We start from the raw sequence: 8,680 nt of genomic DNA on the forward strand, positions 1-8,680 counted from the left end.
ATCGCATCACACGGGTGCAAGTTGCTGGCTTACGTGAGCATGAAGTCATCAACAAATCTATAATTGCTGCTTTCTCTTGCGTGTCTCTTTTTTTTTTTCTTTCCTCTGTTTCGTCTGCCAGTCTGAGCCTGCCTGTACATGCATGGCTGTGACTGATGCGGAGCCAAACTGCTTCGCGGTGACGAAGACACATGTACAGTACGAGACAAACACGCTAATGAGTAACCTGGGTGTCTGTATGCCAATATTCTGACCGTATACTTGTGAATCTTGCCTGAGGGGGTCTGGGCTGTGGTTTGAGGCTTTTGAACACAAGGAGTGATTAGACGTTAGGTTGGACTGCGCTGTGTGTCACTTGTGTGAGTAATCTTAGACAACTGAAGACAGAATGAATGCTTCAGGGTCGCTGGAGTTCCCCTAAATCATGTGCAAGCTGTGTTTTAGATGAAACACCTGTCAGTTTACAGTATGGACATAAAGCTTTATACTTGTTTACAAGGTGTGTTTTAATATAGTCTCTTTCGCCAACAAGTACAGTCCAGTCTGGATTGTTGTGTTCTGTTTTTGAAGGTTATTTCTGCATCAAAGACTTCTCTTTGCCTTGTGGTTCTCATAGGGATAAAATATGAAGCAAGGGGTTGCTTTCGGAAAGTTTTAAAAACACGTGGAGGATTTTATTTGCACAAGTCCTGAAACTATGTCCCACGTTGGTATACAGAAACGAGCAGACTGATACAAATGTTATCTGCACACCTATTTGAGAGCAGTTTGTTTTGAATTGTAAGACAGAGGTAGATGTAGATGATGTCGTTTTGGTTGCAGCTGCATTTTGGCATATACCGAAAACCTCATCTTGATGTCTGAACTTTTGGCTTTGTATTTTCTAAAGATCTGGCTTGTGTGTCCAACAGTTTATGGCAATAGCAGGGACTTACCATTAAGCGAGCTCTGACAAAGGCAACATTTTCTTAGTGATGAACATTTATTATTGTTGTAACATTCAAAAAACACCATGACATGATGGTTTTGAGCCCTCTCCACTCCATTCTCATGCAATGGACTATTCCATATTCTTACTGCACATATTTACTACAGTAAATGAGCTCACTCAAATGTGTTCTGTTTTAGGTGGGGAAATTGCTACAGTGGTTGTGCCATCACTTTGTGAACAAGTGATGTGTTTACCTGCTTGTATATTACAGTACTTAGCTTGACATTCATTATAACTCCTGAACAGCAACACAGAAATGTACCTTTTTTTATAATGGAGCGTTTTGTTTACATGCAATTCCTTTGAAAGTGATGAGTCCGTCAACATATCAGTGGACTGCAGTCGAGTTCCGCCTTTCTAATAGGGACAAGTTTTAAGTCTGAAGATGAGATGCCGAGCCATGTTTCCCATGAGTGAGCTATTTAATGTGATTGAACATAACTATTTTCAACAGTAAACAAGGGATTATCCTACTACACTCCCATGTTTTAAAGTGCCAGGATAGTGTCACCAACGGTTATTTTTAGTTCATGTCACATCTTTGACAAATAAAACAGTGCATCTTGCACTGAACAGAACTGGCTTAGGAGGATAAAAGCCAGCATTGCTGCCTGAGCACGTCAAAGCTTCAGGTTGCAACACACACCTGGCTCAGCTGAGTCAGGGCATGAGCAAGGGAGTCGTGTTTGGGTTGAACTCAAAACTATTTTTCTCCTCCTTGTTTACTCTGTGTTTCTTCAGAAGGCCTCCCCTTCTTGCTAAATCGTCAGTGCCACTCCTCTGGTTGTACGGTGCTTTCTGTTCTGTGTTTATATCGCAACGGCATGTCAAGTTGTGCTCACAATTTGTGGAGGTTAATGAGGGGGTGCGGAAGTGGGAAGAAAAATAGCATTCTATAAAATTGTACCTTAGAGTAATAGCATAATTGAACTGAAAATAAAAAAATGGTTTGGGCATCATGATTCATCTTTATTCCAACTCATTTTCTTGTGGCACTCCTTTTGGTGGACCTGTCTTGGACACCAGGAGGTAGTATGTTTTATTAAGATGCAATATTACTGTAAGATTTTCAGAGGATAAAGAATATATGAGGTGTGAGTATTGCTGTATTGTTTGTCTACCTGTGTTGCTCCACCATTTGTGTTGAAATATCGGTTGCTTCTACAATCTTGACTATTGACGCTAGATGTGTAATTAGCATTGAAAAGGAATTTTAGAATATGTGTTGACTTTAAGAAGGCTTTTTAAAAAACACACGTCATTGATTATCTTTATTTTGTTTATTTTGACAGTAAATGTTTAGAGGTTAAAGCATCTTTTCCAAACTGCTTCTTATTGTAAAGTGAGTTGATTTGAGTTGACTGCCACCATACAAAACTTGCAAGGAGGATCACTCTTCTCAAGGTACCACTGTTTAATAATGTGTGACATTGCAGTTTACAGTGCCATGAAAAATGAGCTGCATGTCATGTTCAGAATTAAAACCTAAAAAGCATCACTTGTGTGTTTTCCTTCTTGTTCTCCTGAGAGGTTATTCATATTGCGATCCCTTTTTTGTAACCTAACCTCTTCCCATCGAGAATCATTTACCGTGTTTTGTTTCCTCTCCTTTTTGCCATCGCTGCGTGTGATGTCGGAAATGTAGGAGATGTTTGTCTTTTCACCCGGGTTCCGTTGTCTTTTGTGTGTCTCTCTTGTCTCAAACAGCATGTCAGCTAGGCAGGGCGGCTCTGGAAGGATGTGTGTGTGAGAAAAAGAGCGTGTGCACTGAATGCAATGTTTCGGAAAAAATGGTACGCCTGCCTCTACACGCACACACGCACATGCACATACACATGCACATACACACACACGCCTTTGGCCTAATGGGAGCTGACACTCTGACAGGCTCTCTGAGCTCTTTATCTGGGCCTCCTGCCTTAGATTGTTGTGCGTAGCCTTGTGTAGTTGTGTGTTGCAGTTTGTGTGCGTGTGACCCCAGCGGGGGTAGTCGCTAGGCCCCTTAAGAGTTTTTTAACCCCCAGCCAGAGTCAGCCTCATTTACATTGAAATGGAAGAGTGGCAGGGCCTCTTTATGGACTGTTTGCGTTTGCTCTATAGAAAAGTCTCAACCCCACCCTGCTCACATGTGCGCGCACACATGCACGCTAGATACATGGGAATGCCCGGCTGCAGCTCACATTTTGCCAAATGGTTTGGCGGTTGTGCCCTCTTTATGACTATATGAGTGTGTGAGTGCACGTGTATGTGGGAGTTGCTTGAGTTATGGGAGAGAGGGTCAAAGAGGTCTGCTGGATCAGGTCTGTGTTACAGAGGCCACAAGGCTGCTAAGTGTTTTTCCAACTCACACTCTCTCACCACTCTTCTACCTTCCTAATGACTGTGGGCCAAGTGCTGATGTGGAGTCTCCCGGGCTCCCCCTCAGCTCGCAGGTTCCACGCAGCAGATAAATGCCACCCGAGACATATAGATTGTTGGATCGGAACTCTCTCCTTCAAGAACTTCATCGTACTCCAGAGGGGAAGTTCTAAATCTGGCCCCAGATCAGTGAACAGACAGAAAGGCTTCCTAAAGTCAGTGTAGGCTGCCAGAAACCACACGTCTAATTATAGCATGCAGGAAGCGAGTGGGAAGGAACCCTAAGCCCATACAATTATGTTTCTGTCAGGGAAAGACTGGAGCATAGTATGTGAGCACCAGTCTTCTTCCTTCTCTCATCTAGTTCACTGCCATAAAGAAAAACAAATGTGGCCTCTTGTCCAAGGTTAACGTACGGCAGTATTTCTCCACTCTCTTGGCTTATCTCTCTATAACGGCCCTCCATAAAGAGGAGAGCAGGGTGTGGCTCCTTAAAGTTAAGTGCACATACAGTAAATAAAGTCGATATTGCCGTATTTCTACTCTGTTCAGGAATTTCTGCTTGATAGAGTTGCATTTAAGCTTTTCTGTGCACAAAAAGGGAATGTGTGTTTATTCAAGAACACAGTGGATTGCAGTTAAATCTGTATGAAGTCAATATAAGAAGACAGTGATGTGTTTACCATGTGAAAAGAAGAAACCAACTAAGCACCCTCACACACAACTGAAAGTTCCTCAAAACATGTAATCTTGGTAGAAAAGACATTCAGTGAGGTGCACTACGTAAAAGAAATCTTCACTTTTGCCATTGTGGTCTCTGCCATTGATTTTCTTACAATGTAGTATTCACCAGTGAAGTGGTTGAGGTAGATGTGGAGGTGGAATGGGGGTGGGGCATCTTGAAAACTTTCTCTTTTGCCAAGATTTGAATGAAGTGCTTGTTAGCCAGGAATTCAATGGCAGCCACATTGTACATCGGTGGAGCTACAATATGTCTTGCAAAGGAATGCACGTGTGGTGTGGTTAAATTCGTGTTTTGGGATACAGCTATCACGTTTAAGTAAAGTTTGACATGTTAGCTTCATACCACTTCCTTTTCCGGTTGTGGATGAGTCATTTTGTGCATGTGGGTTCAGTCGCCACAATTTGGGTCACTTTTGCTCCCTTTGATTGAATCCAGATGGTTATTTTTAGTGGAATTGTTGCATTTATGAAGCAAATGTTTCTTTATATTAGATGACTTTGTTTTTGTGATCATAATGCATTATAGAAATGTAAGTTGCCTTTTTACTCATAAAGGTAAAACTAACACTAATTAAGATACATGGCCATATTGTGGCTGACATTATGTCGCACATAATTTGCAAGTGTCAAAGTGTCTCTTGTTCACCTCAGATCTTCTTGATGTCTCATTTCCACAATCTTTGTAAGCAAAAGCATGCCGCCATCTTTGCATGACTCAAGCAGTCTTCACACAGGGACACACACTGGTATACTATTTCCAAACCTGAGTGCTCTGAACTGTGACCAATAAACCCACCAGTGTCCAAGCAAAAGGACTTTCATGTTAGGCCAAGTGGTCTACCGCTACTTTTCCCTTCAGGATATGGACGGGACGCACATTCAGGGTCAGCTTACCAGTCATAAAAACAGTCGCATGTCCACAAAACAAAACCAACACAACTTGTTGACTTGTTTTGAGGTGACAGGTTTCATGCTGTTTTACATCTTGACAACCTGGTTGGAGTTGTGTGGTTTTTTTTGTCTCCATTTGGGGAGTACAAGTGGCTCATCACACGGTTTTTCAAAATGAAATGCTAAAAAACAGTCTGTCAAAACAAAGGATATTTTTTCTGGATCGTTCGAAAAATTCTGCAATCTGTATGTGAAACAAAACCAAGCAGTAGTAATATTGTGTTTGTGGAATATGAATTACACAGAAAACTCAACCTGTTTTATCTCATCACAGGGGGCTGCCTTTTCGCTTGACTTGCTGTCAACTGAAAATGACATCACCGTGTCAAAGAGCTCAGCTTGCGAACGTCACATGATCAGACCCAGAAAACAGGTGAGCTATCTCCTGGAGGTTTCACACAAGATAAATAAAATATGCATTGAGTTCGCGCCCACCCAAAATATGATCAAGTTCCGGTGCACCACTGCTTAGCTCTATTAGACGTTGTCTTTGCTCACATATTCTGAAGTGGATGCGAGTAGGCTAAAAACAACAATTTCCATACAAGATATCCCTAATTTCTGATTCAAACGAATGAAATCTTTTCAGGTGAGTCTTCACACAATATCAATATTATCAATGGGTACAGCTTTGTGTAAAACAGATCCCATAATGCGATAAAATATTTCACGAGTGAAACTTGTACAAATCATCTGTGTCTCTAACTTTAAATGTGACGAATGCAGCTTTTGTTGTTATCCGTATTTGTTATGTAAAACTACCATCTGGTTTCATGTTGGATTGATGATGGAACTGTCCCATTTGCAGTGTAGTTTACCTCTGTGTTATATTTACTACATTGAGTCATTATCACTTTTGACTCAGTCTTGTTAAAAAAAACACAAACTTTTTAACACGAGTCACGAATCATTTTCATTCTGTTTCCTCCCGTGAGGTTAAATGTCTCACATAACACTGAATTATTACTATAACCATGACAACCGCAGTCGAATACCATCCAATAATAACAAAATCCAAGCCACCATGTTTTCCCAGCCCTAAAGCCTGGTGTTCTGTTCCTTACCAGACCTCAACGGTCATGGTGATCCATCAGAAAACATAATTCTTCCTGCAAACATTTTTGTTTGTCACTTTGCAAAGAGGAGGACTTCCTGAACCAAATGAAACATGTTCTTCGCTCCAGCTTAATATTTCAAAGTGAAGTAGTTGGAAAGTAGAACACATTTTGGGAACAAATGCAGTGGTCAATTTCCTCTCATCATCACAAGCACTACAATGTTCCAGCACAACACAAATAACATTATTTCTTATCAGCAGCATCTCTGGCAGCCATCAACAAGTACGTTTAGCCATGGGAAGCAAACAGACAAATGACAAAAAAACTGTTTTTATATTCTTTTGCGGCCATACATCACTGCTTATCTCAAGCTCTGTTTAACCTCTTTGACTAACTACTACAAAACCTCGGCACGCTGTGGTCAAACCACTTAACCACAATGACCTCAGCTGGAAGACAGGCGATCCCCTGCTGCTTTTGGAGGTGGATTTGTATTGAATCCACAAACTACTCAAGATTTGTTATAGCCAACGCTAAAGTAATGATAGTAAAGTCAATATTGTGATTTTTTATTTTATTTTTTTAAATCAGTCGTCGACCTGCTGCCCGCACCTCAAAACACAAACTCGCTCAGTCGCTCCATCTATTAAGTCACTTTATCTCATCACATTCAGATTCTTTCACCTTCTATGTCAGAATTTTTAAAATGAACACCAATTTACATAACTGCACAGTCACAACTCTCTGCAGTATATATTAACACGATATAATCTTGGAAAAAAATTGCTGGTCAGGTTAAATCCTTCCATAAGGAATGGCTTGAACAAGTCCAGAAAATGTGAAATGTTAGTAAATATTCAGTTTAATGTTATACTGAAAATAATCCAAAACAAAAGATAACATGCAAAAAGGTAACCACACAAAAGTAATTTTCTTACAGGCATAAATAATACAGTATAAAGATGGCGAATGACACAATATGAAATAATTCTTGAAATAATTATATGAACTAATTATTGAAAGTTACCGTATTATATCAAGAATATACAGAATCCTGCCAAAAAAAATTATCCTTGTGGCCTGACAGGTAATGTAGGGTCATGCAACTGTGATGCAGATACAAAAAAAAAAGGGAGTCAGATGCAACTCAAAGTTTGCATTTTGAGACTAAAATATATTCTATAAAAATAAATCGTATGAAAAGTGAACTAAACAATACTAAATTATGCAATGTAAATGGCAGCATGGCACATACATGTGTACAATAGGAGCAGAGTCATGAATATTGAATGTCCATAGTTGCAGCAGTATGGAATAAATGTGATTGTGAGTTAGGTGCAGTCCTGGCTTGCAGAATTCAGCCACCTCGAGTCTGTTAGTTGTGGGCCTGATGGATGGGAAGCACCTGCCAGTGGGCAGCAGGTCAAAGAGCTGGTGGCTCGAGGGGCTTGAATCACCTGTGGTTGCCTCAGCTCCTCTATGAGATGAGAAGATGTCCTTCAGGGAGGGGCGGGGCAGCCTATGTCCCTCTGTCTTGACAGAGGTAGCTAGAGTACCCAAAAGATGTACTATTTATTTAACGTAATCCCACTCAAAAGTGATCCTTCAAATAGTTCTGGCAACTTCGTTTTTTATCTTCATTTTGAGAGTTTGGGTCAAAATAAGACGCTAAAATAACGTGATTGCAAAAGTGTGCACACTATTTTATAACTGGGACATGGCTGTGTTCAGGATTACCCAATCACATTCGAACTCATGTTCTGGCTGTTCTTGGAGGCCTTTTCTGGCCTTTTCTTGGTTTTGAACAGACGCCTGAAGGTTTCGTGCTGACACTGATTGCTATAAAACAACCTCAAACCGTTTTACTCCTTCCAAGATGCTTCACTGTTGATTTGGTGATCTTTTGGTGATTAGCAGCAATTTGTTTACTTAACTTGGAATTATGGCCAACATTCATTTTCATTGCACCATACCAAAATCTCAGAGTTGCGCATGAAAAAATGTATGATGGTCTGAGAAACCCAAGAATAAACATTTTAGCCATAATTCCATAAATAATGTTTGGCGCAAACACATCATTGTTCATCGACTGCCCCCGCCCCAGAAAAATAAAATAAAATAGATGGAACCTTTTATCACACCTGTGTGCTGTTGGCAACTTGCATTCCTTTAAATAGTGATGTTCAAACAATCTCATTGTAATAGACAAGAAATATGCCTTTGTAAAGACAATAATGTCCAGTTTTGTGAGACAAAGCTGTATATACAGTTGAAGCATAGTATAATATAGGGCCCAGTTTGTGTAGAAGGTTGAAATCCATCATTTCTCAGTTTTATGTGACTCCAGTCTTTACAAGCCACTCTCTATAATCACACTGCTCAAGTGAATATTTTGTTAGTCCACAATAACTCATGAATGGGGTCATAATGTCAAATCTTTCAACCCGCTTATCTTGCCCATCCTCCTGATTGTTTATCGACACCGACATAATCATTCATTATATTGATAAGGGCCTACAAGCACCAATATATTTTCATTATTGTTGATTTTTGCTCAGCTCCATTTTTTTTTTTAAAT

The sequence above is a fragment of the Syngnathus acus genome, chromosome 3 (assembly GCF_901709675.1).
Source record: "Syngnathus acus chromosome 3, fSynAcu1.2, whole genome shotgun sequence".
NCBI classification, from domain to species: Eukaryota; Metazoa; Chordata; class Actinopteri; order Syngnathiformes; family Syngnathidae; genus Syngnathus; species Syngnathus acus.